At 35.9% G+C, this 16,200-nt stretch overlaps 1 non-coding gene across 1 annotated transcript; it reads right to left on the bottom strand.

Moving 5' to 3' along the window:
* Window positions 1–14,699: 14,699 nt before the first annotated feature.
* LOC115724269 (small nucleolar RNA R71) lies at window positions 14,700–14,806 on the bottom strand. Its single transcript, XR_009688120.1, has one exon. It is a non-coding gene; the product is annotated as a small nucleolar RNA R71 (small nucleolar RNA).
* Between the last annotated feature and the right edge of the window lie 1,394 nt (window positions 14,807–16,200).

Below are 16,200 nucleotides of genomic sequence, written 5' to 3'. Positions count from 1 at the left end.
ATAGTACCAAAACATACTTTCCAGGGTGAATAACACTCTTAACCGATACTATGCTGTCTTCTTTGAACCGACACAATGGTTGTGTCGCTATGATATCACCCAAATACATACAAAGATACACATAGCATGCATATATATATATCATACATATACATACACCCAGATATTTATATCACACGTTATATTCAGTTCTTACCTGTTTTCCGAATTCAAACGTGCTGGCCGACCTGAACGGAAATCTCGTGCTAGATGGATGCCCTAATCACATTTTGAAACCGGGTAAGTTACATGATTCAAAACCCTAATCCCGGGAAATCCAAAACCAAAACCCTAGGTTCTGCTATGCTCTTAATGGGTTATTCTAACTCTGGAAATGGGGAAACATCCAACCGAGGCACCGAAATGGCAAAAATTGAGAAAATGAAAGGCCCGGGAAACCCTGCCAAAACCGGCTAGCCGGTTTTTGTGGCCCTGCAAACCGGCTAGCCGGTTTGCACCAGTTTCCCCAAAGCATTTCATTCCATGCTCAATCTTCCACCAAATGCCATGAAACCTTCCAGAGTACCTAATTAGGGCATAAACAATAATTTCCAGCCAGTAATTCACAGAACAATCCATCAAAACCCAAGTTGCCATTAAAGCCCAAAGCTTTGAACTCAAAGCTCAAAGTGATATCAAACCAACCTAATAAACTCAAAACCAGCTGCTATAGGCTAAATTCAACTCAACCTAACCCTAGAATCCGAAATTCAAACAACTCTAACCCTAACAGCCCATGATTTACAATTTCACTACTTCAACTAATTCAAAACTTGAAATTTAGAGAAGAGACCACTAGGGCTTACCTTAGCTTGATTTCCCCCCCTTGAATCCTTGCTGAAAACTCAGAAAAATGGCAAAGAAAATTGGTTCTTGCCCCTTGATTGCTCCAGCCGAAAGAAAGAGAGAAAGAGAGAGTTCATGAAATGTCTAATTCCTTATTTTTCTTCAAATGAGATAATTGAGTTGGCTAAGCTTAACTCTTGCTGAAATAAATTGCTAGGTGTCACCTTCTTAGGGCAGCCACCTATCCTTCAATAAAGGAAATGACTAAAATGCCCTCCAACTTAAAACTTAGGTGCTTCACCAAACTAGGGGTAAAATGGTCAAATCCCATAACCCCGCTCAAACTCGATAATTTATTTTCTCTAAAATATTTCCCCCTATGAAATAAGGTTCCAAACTTACCCATGTGATCAATCAAGCCATCCATCGCATTTTCCATTGTCGCCGAGCAAAAATTACAAAAATTATTATATTCCACATATAAACTAAATAATACCCCTAGAGTTTAATAAAATCTCCGGAATTGAGAAATTATAACTCTAATATTTATTTCTAAATATTGGGATCCATTATTAAATAAATTCACAAATAATAATAAAATAATAAAAATTAGTGCTAATTGCCTTTACTAATCCAAATTAATAGAGCGGTCATTACATCAGATCTTGATAATACTCTGCGACAGAAAAGATACAAGGGTTAGAGATCTGAACGGAAGGAGTCATTTAATTCCGCTGCACCCAATGTAAGGTTTCCTAAACTTTATATGTGTTTATTTCATCGTTTTAGAAAGTTCATATTTAGGGTGTTAATCAACATACTTGTGAGTAGATCTAAGATCCTGGTAAAATAATTTCCAACAACTGGCCTCAGAGCCATGGTAATTGATTTGCTTGCAAGAAATTTGGACTTTAAAACGATTGTTTGATGTTTTGGATGGTATCATGTTGTATTGAGTGTTATTTGATGATTGATTGATGTTTGTGAATTTTCGTAAAAAATAATTGAATATCTGTTTCTGGAATTATTTTTATTGGATAGTATGGACAAAATTAAGCAAGTTACTTTTTTACAGAACTCAATTTCGATTAAATTTGAATTAGTTATGATTTTTTGAAGTTTCGAAAAAATCGGGGTTGAGCAGCACACCTCCTGCACGCGCGGATTTCATGCAAATCCCCTTGCCGCCGAGCTTGCTCGCCCAAATCACCCCTATGCGCGCGCGGACGGGTATGTACAGCATCCCGTCCGTACATCTTGCAATTTTTTCGTTTTTCTTCGTTTTTTCATGCTTTTTCATGGATTTAACTTCTGATTTTTTGTGTAGTTCTGTATTTATACATTTACTATTTCTAATCCAATTCTAATTATCATAATTAATTTAATTAATATTTTTTAAATTTAATTCATGATATTAGTGTAATTTGAATTAGAAATAGTAAATATCTATCTTTTTTGCTTAATTATCTATCTTATTTTTAAATTTGATTATATCTTATCTTATTTTTAAATTAATATTTTTAAATAATTTGACCTTATTTAAATTGAAAATAAGATAACTATAATCATGTAATTTTAAATAGATGTAAGATATTTTCTTAACTTTTAAATTTTGTTATTTTATTTATTTAAATTACATTTAAAATCTGAAAAAAGATATTCATTTATCTTTTTTAATTTTTTATTTAATTTTTATTTATAAAATAACATTAAATTTTTAAAAGTAGTTAGCAAATTTTGAAATGATATTTAGGTTGGTTGAAACCTAATTTTTCAAAAATATAGGTTTAATTTTATTTTTTTTTTAAATTTCGAAATTTTTCAAATTTTTTTAAAATTTTTCGAAAATAATTTATTTATTTATTTCATTAATTATTTTTCGAAATTATTTATTTAAAATTAAATAAATCCTACATCCAACTATCCAGCTAACCTTGTTGCAGGAGTATGTGTTTTAGCTTGTTTGTAAGTTTTCAAAACCTATTATTGCTTGATTGCAAATAGCCATGGTTAACTTTTTGCGAGATCTAATGATCTGATGGCTCCCTTGGTCAAGTAAATAATTTGTAACAGGTATATTTATAATCTTCTTTCATCTGTGTATGACCTAGCAACATGATAGGACCTATCCAAAGTGTGCCTGTGTGAGCCTATGTGTTTAATTTCATTATAGATGCATATAGGTTGTTGTTACTAAATAAAATGTCATAGTTCTTGATAGATTTTATTTAGGCCCATTTAGTTTTTGGGCCTATTCAATTAATAACAGTTGTTCATTTTAAGGTTAAATTCCTCTCTTTTGGGCCTTGTGTGAGAGTTGGGAGCCATAGAAGTGGGTACGACATACTGAACCCAGCACCCCCTCACATGAACCACCCCAATTGTGAAGGCCCATTTGCTTGATTTGAATAACTGTACTAGGTTAATTAAATTAGTTTAACCTCATAAAATTGATTAGCAACATAATTAATTTCATTTATTTTGAAATTAATTTAAGAAAACCATAGTTTAAATAATTTTATATTCTAAGCTAAACTATATGTATTTTCTTGTATTTAATTAAATATAGAATTATTACCATCTAGATTCTTTTTGAAGCTTAATTTAAATTTTTCATTAAATATTCCTATTTAAGTTGATATTTAGTTATCTATAACTAACCAACTTAAATCTGAATATCTTTTGGATTTAAAATTTTAAAATTAAGTTGAGGAATTTTAGGCATTGGTTATTAAATTCTTTAGATATTTTTTAAGTTAATATCTTTCCGAATATTAACTTAAAATGGAATATTTTAGATATTTTTAAGTTAATATCTTTTCGAATATTAACTTAAAATGGAATATTTTCAAATTAAGTGGTTACAACTTAATTTTAATTTAATTGAATCTGATTTGAAAGATATTTAAGTTGATTTTTTAGATTCTTCTAAAACAACTTAAACAAGATATTTTCAAATTTGTTCCATTTTATTCGAATTTAAATAATAATTGAAATTTAATTAAAGTTGATTTTTTTTATTTAAACCAACTTTGATTTGTAATTTTTCATTATTATAATATGGAACTAGTTCGATATTTATTCGAATTAAATAATAATTGAAAATTAATTAAAGTTGATTTTTTATTTAAACCAACTTTAATTTGTAATTTTTCATTATTATAATATCGAATAAAATGATTATACAAAATACATATATTTTTTAAATAATGAGCTTTTAATCAAGAGACATTCGATCTCCATTGTTAGTTTTACATCGCGTTTGTTTTAGTGAGTAATCCTCCCTAATGGAAGAACGTTCATTAGCAATTTCGCACCGTTTAATCTCGAAAGATAAGTAGTTTGTAAGTGTTTTGTATGGTATGGATCACCCTAATGGTGGCGACCATACTTGACTTGCAAATTATGAAACAATGGTGGAAGCTCATAAGATAGAATTGCCTTGACTTTCGCCTAAACGGGACAACGCTGAATTCCAATCTTGATCGAATAAAAGGTTGCTAGAATGGTTATCATTTTAGATGAGTTGACAACTCTATTCAATGGATGATGCTTTGACTCTCGCCTAAACGGGACACTGTATCAGTTTGTTGAAAGACCTTGGAAAATAAACTATGTTAGATTTAGTATTTCTATAACATATGTCATTATTTGTTATTTTCTGAACATGTGTATGAATTTATGAACCAAAACCTTACTTCTGTTTTATTGATGTGTTGTAGTGTCATTATGAATAACCCTCACCCCGATCCTCTCCTAGTTAATGTCTTAGCAAAAGAACTCTATAGTGTGACAATGCATCCTGGTAGTTGCATAAACTCGCACCTATTGATGATGAATCTGAAGTTCCAAAAGGCAAATCTACTAGGAATTGATTTATCAAGAGAACAATGGATCCAACTCATCCTTAATAGTCTTCCTCCGGAGTATAATGAATTTGTTATTTCTTATATGATCAACAATTTCAACTCCTCCGACATGGACAAGCTCGAAGCAGAATTACGAGCCCATGAACGGAATCTGATTGCAATAGGTCCCCCTGGGTTTGCAATTCATAATCAGAGGAAAAGGACTAGGTATGAAGGATCTAGCAAAGCTGCTTCTTCAAGTACAATTATCAGATATAATCTTCTATGTTCGAATTGTAATGAAAACGGACATCAAGAAGAACGATGTCCCAGGCTTCTAAACAATTCAAACGAAGGTAATGCTTTTGTCTTTGAGTCATGTGTTTTAGAGAACGACAAATCCGCCTGGATTGTTAATTCTGGGTCTACTAACCATGTATGTTCTTCACTGCAGTTGCTTGAAACTTGGGAAAATCTGCTTCCAGGAGAGTTAAAGCTTAAAGTTGGCAATGGCAAGTTAGTATCGGTCAAAGCTAGAGGAAAAGCCCGCATCAAGTTTCAACAAAGATTTTTAATTTTAGAAAATGTTTTATTTATTCTAAACTTTAGTAGAAACTTGATTAGTGTCTCATGTTTGCAAACACAATCTTATATATTGAATTTTTCGAGTACAAATTGTTCAATTTCTCGTAATGGATTTCAAATATGTGTTGCTATAATGGAACAAGGGCTTTATGTTTTAAGACCGAATACACAAATCTCACTAAATAGTGAACTTTTCAATGTAGCTAAACCTAGAAACCTCAAAAGAAAAGAGATTGATAATGATGATCAAACTTATCTATGGCATTTACGTTTAGGTCATATAGGCTTTGATAGACTCAATAGGCTAACCAAAGGTGGTCCATTGAAAAATGTCGTCTTAGGTGAACTGCCAGTATGCGAGTCCTGCCTAGAAGGAAAAATGACTAAACGTTCTTTCTCTGCAAAGGGAGAGCGTGCCAAAATCTCCCTAGGGTTAGTGCATTCCGATGTCTGCGAACCATTGAATGTCAAAGCCCGAGGTGATTATGAGTATTTTGTCACTTTCATTGACGATTTCTCCAGATATAGTTTTCTTTACCTAATGCAAAAGAAATCTGAAACGTTTGAAAAGTTTCAAGAATTTCATGCTTTGGCTCAAAACCAATTAGGTAAATCATTAAAGATCTTGCGAACTAATAGTGGAAAATATATGGATATCCAGTTCAAAGATCATTTAATTGAACTTGGAATTGAATCCCAATACACTGCCCCAGGCACTCCACAACAAAATGGAGTTGCAGAAAGAAGAAATCGCACTCTTTTGGAAATGGTTAGGTCTATGCTGAGTTATTCAACTCTGTCTACGTCCTTCTAGGGATATACTATTCAGATGGCAAATGACATTTTAAATGTTGTTCCATCTAAAGCAGTCCCTAAGACACCCGTCGAACTTTGGAATGGTCGTACACCTAGTTTACGCCATTACAGAATTTGGGGGTGCCCTGCTCATGTCTTAAGAAAGAAAGAAGGCAAACTTGAATCACGTACCGAAGTATGCATGTTTGTTGGAAATTCTAAAGAGACTAGGGGTGGACTATTTTATAGTCACAAGGATAACAAAGTGTTTGTTTCTACAAATGCTACTTTCCTTGAAGAGAACTATATTAAAGACAACAAACCGAAAAGTAAAGTTGTTCTAGAGGAATTGCTATCAGATATAAGTCCTTCCAATGTTCTGTCCTCCTCCACTCGTGAAGAGGACAATCCCACTCCCTCAGTCGAACTATTTGAGAAATCTACTACTAAAGTTTCTGTTCAGAAGATCACCGCTCCTCGGCGTAGTGGGAGGGTTTCAACAAAACCAGCTCGTTATGGCTTGGATGGTGAAATCAATATGGTCGTAGGTGATGGTATTGAAGACGATCCATTGACCTATAAACAGGCAATGGCTAGTCCGCAACGGAAATGATGGTCGGCCGGCATGGATTCAGAAATGGATTCCATGAAAAAGAACAAAGTCTGGGAATATGTAGACGCACCTGACGACTATCATCCGATAGGATGCAAGTGGGTTTACAAGAAGAAAAGAGGAGCCAGAGGCGAAGTCGAAAATTTTAAAGCTAGACTTGTAGCCAAGGGTTATACCCAAAGAGAAGGCGTGGACTATGAGGAAACTTTTAGTCCTGTTGCCATGCTCAAATCCATCCGAATTCTTCTCTCCATAGCTGCTGTTTTCGATTATGAAATCTTGCAAATGGATGTCAAGACTGCCTTCCTTAATGGGGTACTTGAAGAAACCATCTATATGAAGCAACCAGAAGGCTATGTTCTTCCTGGGCAGGAAAAGAAAGTTTGCAAATTAAATAGGTCTATCTATGGACTTAAGCAAGCTTCTCGCTCATGGAACAAAAGGTTTGATGAAATCATCAAGACCTACGGCTTTCTTCAGAATGAAGATGAACCTTGTGTTTACCAACTCAAGGAAGACCAAGTAGTAGTATTTTTGGTCCTTTATGTTGATGACATTTTGATTATTGGAAACAATGTCAAGAAAATGACTCACATCAAGGAATGGCTCAACACTCAATTCGATATGAAAGATTTGGGTGAAGCAGCCTATGTTCTTGGTATTCAGATTATCAGAAACCGGAAGAACAGATCTCTTGCTCTCTCTCAAACAACCTACATAGACAAAGTCTTAGAGAGATTCTCCATGAATAACACCAATGGGGCAAACATGCCTTCTAGATATGGTATTCGTCTATCTAAGGAACAGTCTCCGACTGATCCTCAAGAGATAGAGGACATGGCGAAAATTCCCTATGCCTCTGCAGTTGGAAGTCTAATGTATGCAATGTTATGCACTAGACCTGACATTTGCTATGCAGTGGGAATCGTGAGCAGGTATCAGTCTAATCCAGGACATGAACATTGGAATGCAGTTAAGTATATTCTGAAATACTTGAAGAGTACAAGGAATCTTGTGTTAGTCTACAAGGGTGGTGCTTTAAATCCCATAGGCTACACTGATTCGGATTTCCAGGCAAGTCTTGAGGACAAGAAATCTACATCTGGGATGGTGTTTACTCTTAGGGGTGGAGCAGTGGTTTGGAGAAGTGCAAAACAAACCGCTATATCGGACTCGACTATGGAAGCCGAATACATAGCTGCAGCCGAAGCTGCTAAAGAACTTGTCTGGCTAAGAAAGTTCTTCACCGGTATAGGTGTCGTTCCTGGAATGGAAAAGCCTCTGGTCCTACTTTGTGATAATAATGGAGCGATTCCTAATAGTAAAGAACCTTGAAGCCATAAGAGAAGCAAACATATTGAAAGGAAGTATCACATTATTAGAGAATAAGTGGCAAGAGGGGGTGTACTAGTTGAGAAAGTTGACACAGAGCACAACCTAGCTGATCCATTTACCAAAGTCTTGGCCGTGACAGCCTTTGAAAAGCACCGTCAGAATTTAGGATTAATTGATATGTACTGATTAGTTTTATATTAGTGCAAGTGGGAGTTTGTTGGGTTTTATGCCTTAAATAAAATTCCATTTCAATGTAATCTATTTTATTCAACATCAATAAAGAAACAGAAGTATTTTTCATTCATTTGTGTATGTTTTGGTTCACTTAATCAATTGCTTGTCTATTTGATTTATAAATTCATCTTAAACCCTTTTCACATACTTGATCCTGTTTATTGTGTTGTCTTCACTTTGGAAAGTAAACATGACTATGTGAATAAAGTTTCCTAGATTTATCAGACACAGGGTTTTACTGATATGATAATCTACAACAAGAGTTTACTTGCATTTGGAGAAATGCTATGTTCTTTCCAAAACATTGGTTAAAGTAAAGCTCAGGTTGGATGCAAGGAGTATGCATCGGAAGGGACCGATATTGAACTTTGACTTAGATTTATTAAACTTACCGTAAAATCTATTCTAGTCAATATCGCCTAGTTGATCCTAGATCAAATGTTCTTAATCCTGTTATGATTAGGCTCAATCTTGAAAGGCTATTCGTGTTCTTTGATCTGTTAGTTAAGCCTACTTTTAGGTCAGGGCTATACGTACATTTTGGGAACACGGTAGTGCAATTGAGTGGGAGCGCTAACATAAACATGGAATCTATAGCTTCTATCTGGCGAATAGTAAGCAAAGGATGATCTCCTTCGAGCTTGACCAAACAAACATAAATGGTGGAGTACTCATTTCACATAAGTTGAAATATCATTTATACGGGATCAAGTGTTTTAAGGATAAAATACATAGTAGGGTGTAACGGTAATCTAATCCCTTTACAATGTAGATCATTCATATAGAGGATCTTTGATCAAATGAGGATTATAACAATGGATAACTAATGACGTGTCTATTTGGTGGAACATATAAAGCATTCTATATACTGAGAGTGCAATTCTAAGTTCTATGCGTGGATTCAACAAAGAATTAATAAGTTAGTGAATTTTAGTGATAAATTCTTGATCTACTTATTGGAAGTTCGGTTATATAGACCCATGGTCCCCGCACTAGTTGAGATAATATTGCTTGCAAGACTAATGTAATTGGTTTTGATTAATCAATTATAATTCTCAATTTAGACTATGTCTATTTGTGAAATTTTCACTAAGTAAGGGCGAAATTGTAAAGAAAGAGTTATTAGGGGCATATTTGTTAATTATGATACTTTGTATGGTTCAATTAATAAATATGATAAATGACAATATTATTTAATAATTATTTATAGTTATTAAATAGTTAGAATCGGCATTTAAATGGTTGAATTAGAAAATTGGCGTTTTTGAGAAAATCAGATACAAAAGTGATAAAACTGCAAAATTGCAAAAAGTGAGGCCCAAACCCAATAAGCCATGGTCGGCCACTTTTTAGCTATCATCCTCTGATATTTTCATTATTTTAATGCCAAATAATTCAAACCTAACCCTAGTGGAATGCTATAAATAGATAGTGAAGGCTTCAGGAAAATTACACTTTTCATTCAGAAAAACCTAAGCCTCTCTCTCTACCTTTGGCCGCCACTCTCTCTCTCTCTTCTTCCTTAATATTTCGAAACCCTTAGTGATTAGAGTAGTGCCCACACACAGCAAGCAATACCTCAATCATAGTGAGGAAGATCGTGTAGAAAGATTTTCAGCAAAAGGAGTTTCAGCATCAAAGATTCAGAGAAAGAGATCCAGGTTCAGATCTTGATAATACTTTGCGACAGAAAATATACAAGGGTTACAGATCTGAACAGAAGGAGTCATTTAATTCTGCTGCACCCAATGTAAGGTTTCCTAAACTTTATATGTGTTTATTTTATCGTTTTAGAAAGTTCATATTTAGGGTGTTAATCAACATACTTGTGAGTAGATCTAAAATTCTGGTAAAATAATTTCCAACAGAGGCTGGTGGTGGTCGGGGAAATCAGAATCCCCCTCATCCTCGTAGCTGAGGTAGAGGTCATAAGAGGGCCTATGGTGGTGATCATGAAATTCCGCCACAGGCTCTGCCAGATTGGGAGCAGAGGTATGTAGAGATTAAAGACACAGTTAAGAGGCAGGACGATGAGATTCGAAGGTTGAGGGAGCATGGTCCTCAAGTTGTGCCTCCTCTTCAGGTACCTATTGCTCCAGCTCTAGTGTTACCAACATAATAATAACCTATTTCTGGTAACCGAAGAGAGCCACTGTATGAAAGGTTCCAGAAGTAGGGACCTCTAGTCTTTCTGGGAGGCTCAGATGTGATGAAAGTTGAGTATTGGTTAACTGCTCTAAACCAAATTTTAAACTTTATGGGAGTCACCATAATGATCGGGTGACCCGTGCTACTTTTCAGTTCTAGGATGATGCCCTAGTATGGTTGGAGTTGATGTCTCTCACTCAAGATGTTATTGTCATTACCTTGGATGAATTTCAGGACCTATTTAATGCCAAATACTACAATGATGCAATGTGTAGCACCAAAAAGAGAGAGTTTACTCAATTGATTCAGGAGGAATCAATGTATGTAATTGAGTATACCACTTAGTTTGAAAGGCTCGCCAGATTGGCCTCATGTATTGTACCCACTGATTTTAGGAAAAAGGAGAAGTATTTGGCTGGATTAAATGCCCAAATCAAGCATGATCTAATGATCACTACTCACAATACTAATACCTATGGCCAGATGGTAGAAAAGGCCCTTCGAGCCGAGGTGGCTGTGGAATTTATTCAGGATTACCAAGGGACTCAAAGTGTTACTGGGGTCATTACGCTTCCTACTTCCAGTTTTGGTAGGGGTGGTGGTGATTCATTATATGATCTGAAGAGGAAAGCTCCATTGACACAAGTTGGTTTGAGTCAAAATAAGAGATTTGAGGGAACCAAGCTTGGGGTGGTGAGCAGGGTGGCTTTGGAGGCCGTTATACTTTTTTGGATTGTCCTCGTTGCAAAAAACATTATTTGGGAGAGTGTAACAATAAGGCATGTTTTTAGTGTGGACTTATGGGGTATTTCAAGAGGAATTGTCTCCAACTACAGAAATAAGAATCTAAGGAAGAGGAAAAACCCACTCCTGCCCGGATATTTTCCATTACTCAGGCCAATGATGAGGCTAGCGCATCAGTTGTGATGGGTTAGCTTCTCATTAATAACTCATTTTATTCTATATTGTTTGACTCTGGGGTTACACATTACTATGTTGCTACTAGAGTAATTGATAAACTAGGTAGGCCATGTGATAGTCATGAATTAGGGTTTAGAACCCTATTGCCTAGTGGAGCATTAGTTATCTCCGAAAGGTGGATTAGGTCTATGCCAATCAGAGTGGATGATAGGGAGTTAAGTGTTAATCTTGTTGAGCCAGTCACAGTGCACTTTGATATCATTCTGAGAATGGATTTTCTGTCTAAGTATGCGGCCAGTATTAATTGCAAAAAAAAAAAAAAAGGTAATTTTCCAGCCTGAGGGTGAAGAGCCATTTGTTTTTGTGAGATCAATTCATGGTTCTCAAATTCCAATCATCTCAGTATTGAAAGCTAGAGACCTCTTGCAAGGTGGATGCATAGGATTCCTAGCAGTTTTGATAGACATTAGCAAGCCCGAAACATGTTAGCCTATGGACATCAGGGTAGTGGAAGTGTTTCTGGATGTTTTCCAAAAGAATTACTTGGTTTGCCACCACACCAAGAGATAGACTTTTATCACTAATTTGGCACAGGGAGTAGAGCTAGTTTCTAAGGAACCATACTAGATGGCTCCAACAGAACTCAAGGAATTAAAATTAAAACTTCAGAGGATGCTTTACATTGGGTTTACCCTACCCAGCATGTCACCATGGAGAGCTTCAGTTTTATTTGTTAAGAAGAAAGATAGGACACTTTGTATGTGTATTGACTACCAGGAATTAAATAAGTTGACAATCAACAATAAGTATCCACTGTCAGGAATCGGTGACCTGTTTGATCAACTCTAAGGTAAGACATGTTGGTTTTTAGGGTTCACATCAGAGTCGCAACGGAAGTAGAAATTGGATTCAAGTTTTTTAAAAAATATTTTGTTGAATCCGATATGAACCTTAAACCTAAAATCTCAACACAATGTTACTTAATCTAAAACTAACTAATTAGAATAGGAAATTACCTCTTGTTGCCTATCTGCGCTTCCTTGAAACTTTTCATATAAAAATTTGAACAACCAATCCAACAATAGGCTTGTTGAAGAATCATCATGTCTTCCAGACCATCCTTAACACTCAGGATAAGAGTGAGCTTATAGATTTTATAAAATAAAAAAAAATTTGTAATCACATGTATTCTCAACTCATGAGACATGTGATTGAGATTGGAAAAAATTCACACTACACTCAAAGGAGCAGAGTGGCATGTGCAAGGGGTAGAGAGAGAGAGAGGGTGTGGCATGTAGGGTTATAGAGAGAGAGAGTGTGTGTGTGTGTGTGTGAAAAACAAAGTTATTTTTTAATCCTATAACTGATCTTTAAAAACTTGCGTTATAATTTTTCAGATATATCATATTGTTGGGAATATTTTACCAGGATCTAGATTTACTAACAAGTATGTGTTAGGTTATATTTAGCCTATGTTTCGGGTCTTTAAAGTTAGCATTTTCTCGTCTATTGGTGTCTTTTGGAGCAGTTTTACGCTTGATTTTCATTGTTTCAAGTTCCCGAGGTGTTAAAGTTTAAATTCAGTCAAATGGTGAAAAGATGGGACAAACTGCTAAAACAATTGGAAAATTTGGCTCTAGACGCGTCAGTAGTCGCGACCTCCATAGAGCCAGGTCGCGACCCTTTTTCATGGTCGCGACTCTGGTCGCGACTTCGAGGAATTGGCAGAAACTCGGGTTTTTGAGTTTTGCCTATAGTCGCGACCAGCTTAAATGCTAGTTGCGACTAGGTACGGAAATCGCAGATTTGACTTAATTTTGATTTTTCTCTAAATTGGAGGTACACCTCTCATTCCTATATAAGGAATACGACTCTGAAGGTCAACCTAAGCAGAAAAAGACCTAAAAAGTGAATGAAGGTGGAGAGGAAGCTATCTTGAAGACTCGGAGCGATATCACCTTCTAGTTTCTTTCTTTTACCCTTATTTCTTCCTTTTATGTTTAGTTTTGTTTCTGAATTAATCATGGATGGTTTTAAAGTTTTTATGAGCTAAATTGCCCATTAAGGGAGGATGATGAATGTTGTTTAAGTTTATGCCTAGTTAATAAATAATTGTCATTCCTTCATCTTGTTTGTGAATGCTATCTATATTTGTGTTTAATTTCATGTGCAAGCTTGATCACCTTTTACATGTTTAATGATCTCAATTCAAAATCTGAAAAGTGAGAATTGAGAATGCTAAAATTGGATAGTCTAGGTTTTGATGTGAAACGAAAGTATTTACATAGCCTTAGTGACAAATAGATTATTGCTTAATGCTGATTTTGTGTTGATTTAATTAAGAAGTTAATTAGAGAACATAAGATTTAGAACCTAAAAGATCTGAAAAGAGTTAGGTTAATTTATAATCTGTCATTCACATTAAGATAAGGATAGGAATTAGGTATTAACATTGGTAACTTATCAACAGGATTCACCTCCCTAATCTCTCATCTTGATTAATCGTCGTATATTCTCTTTAATTTTCTGAGTTATTTACTTTTGAATTGCAAAATTATTACTTTACCAAATAGAATCATAAGTATAGTTTAGTAGTACTTAATCCAATTCCCTGTGGTTCGACCTCACTTGCGTGAGATACTACTTGATTGCGTATACTTGCGTAGTAAACATAAATTCGTAACAAGTTTTTGGCGCCGCTGCCGGGGAGTTGTTTAAAGAATAATATTACACAAAATTATACTAACTTCTACTTTGGTATATTTTCTCTTGCTAATTTTCTAACCTTCCTCTTGCAAAACTGTTCTTATCTATTTTAGGTATTTTGAGTGCATGCGCCGCCAAGGGCAAGCAGTTATACTACCCATTGACCCTGAAATTGAGAAAACTTGTAGGAGAAACCGAAGGAACAAGAGGCAAGAAGGAGTTTCAGCAACTGCTGAAACAACAGAAATCATGGCTGCTAATGTGGATGCGAATCCTGTAAAGAACGGTAATAATGGTTGTGCCGTGGAAGATCAAGCTAATGGCCGTAGCTTGAGAGATTACATTCTCCTTACTCTGACGGGAGTGTAGTCATGATCAGGCCACCGACAGTGGATGCGAATAACTTTGAGATCAAACCTGCCATACTTTAAATGGTGCAGTCTTCAATTCAGTTTGGTGGCCTCCCTTCTGAAGATCCTAATCTGCATCTCTCTAACTTCATGGAACTTTGTGAAACTTTTAAAGTTAATGGAGTTAGTGATGATGCCATTCGACTGAGACTGTTCCCATTCTCGTTCAGAGAACGAGCCAAAAGTTGGTTAAACTCCTTGCCACCCAACTCTATTGCCACCAGGAATGATCTGGCAACGAAATTCTTGTCAAAGTTCTTTCCTCCAACAAAGTCTGCAAAGCTGCGAGGAGAAATCAACAACTTCTGCCAGCAAGATAATGAATCTCTCCATGAGTCTTGGGAGAGGTTTAAAGATCTGATCAGAAAGTGCCCTCATCATGGTATAGAGAAGTGGATGCTGGTCCACAATTTCTACAACGGGTTGGTTGGTAACACTAGAACTCTAATAGATGTAGCAGCTAGTGGAGCCTTTATGAGAAAGAGTGCTAATGAGGCTTATGATCTATTAGAGGAGATGGCTCTAAACAATCAGCAGTGGCCAACTGAAACGAGTCAAACTAAGAAGGTAGCTGGTGTGTTAGAGGTTGATGCCATCACAAAGTTGACAGCTCAGGTTGAGGCATTGACAAAGCTAATTGCAGGGCAAGCTAAACAAACCCAAGTTGTTTGTGAGATATGTGGAGGAAATCATCACTTTTCAGAGTGTCAAGCAGATGTGGATGATTTTCCAATGGATGAAGCAAAAGCCATTTGAAATTTTTTGCAGAATAACAACAACAATTATGGGTTCAACCAAGGTGGTAACCGAAGAAACAGTGGGTTCTATCAGCAACAAAATCAGAACCAGATACAGAACCAACAGTTTAATCAGCAACAAGCCTCTGGTGGAAATTCTGGTTTGCAGACAGATTTACTGCTACAATTCATGACTGAAACTAGATCTTCCATTAAAGACTTGCAGACTCAAATGGGCCAACTAGCAACTCAGGTAGCAACCCTTCCTCAAGGAAATTTGCCTAGTACAATTGAAGTTAATCCTAAGGAAAACTGCAATGCAATTGCCCTGAGGAGCGGTAAGAAATATGATGGGCCTGAAATGATACAACCCGTGGATGAAGGGATCAAAGGTCAACCAGTGCCAATCCCAACATCAACAGAAAAGAAGGCTATTGATAGCGCTACATCACCACAACAGTCTCCACCAATCAGTATTGATCATCATGAAAAGATACCTTATCCTCAGAGACTCCGTAAGACAAATCTAGACAAGCAGTTCACAAAATTTCTGGAGGTCTTCAAAAGACTACACATCAACATTCCTTTTGCTGAAGCCTTGGAACAAATGCCCCGTTATGTGAAGTTCATGAAGGAGATATTGTCTAAGAAGAGAAAATTGGAGGACTATGAAACAGTGGCATTAACTGAGGAGTGTAGCGCCATTTTGCAAAAGAAACCACCGCCCAAGCTTAAAGATCCGGGTAGTTTCAATATTCCATGCTCTATAGGGGGTTCGGTGGAAACCAAAGCTCTGTGTGATCTGGGAGCAAGCATTAATCTAATGCCATTGTCTGTCTTCAAAGGCTAGGATTGGGAAAAGCAAAGCCTACAACAGTGACTTTACAACTGGCAGATCGTTCTTTGACTCATCCTCGTGGGATAATTGAAGATGTACTGGTGAAGGTTGGTAAGTTTATCTTCCCTGCTGATTTCTTAATTCTTGATATGGAAGAAGATTCAACTATTCCCATTATTTTGGGAAGACCATTCTTAACCACGGG

Source organism: Cannabis sativa, chromosome 5 (assembly GCF_029168945.1).
Source record: "Cannabis sativa cultivar Pink pepper isolate KNU-18-1 chromosome 5, ASM2916894v1, whole genome shotgun sequence".
In the NCBI taxonomy this organism is placed as follows: domain Eukaryota; kingdom Viridiplantae; phylum Streptophyta; class Magnoliopsida; order Rosales; family Cannabaceae; genus Cannabis; species Cannabis sativa.
This window is presented reverse-complemented; position numbering and strand designations above follow the sequence as displayed.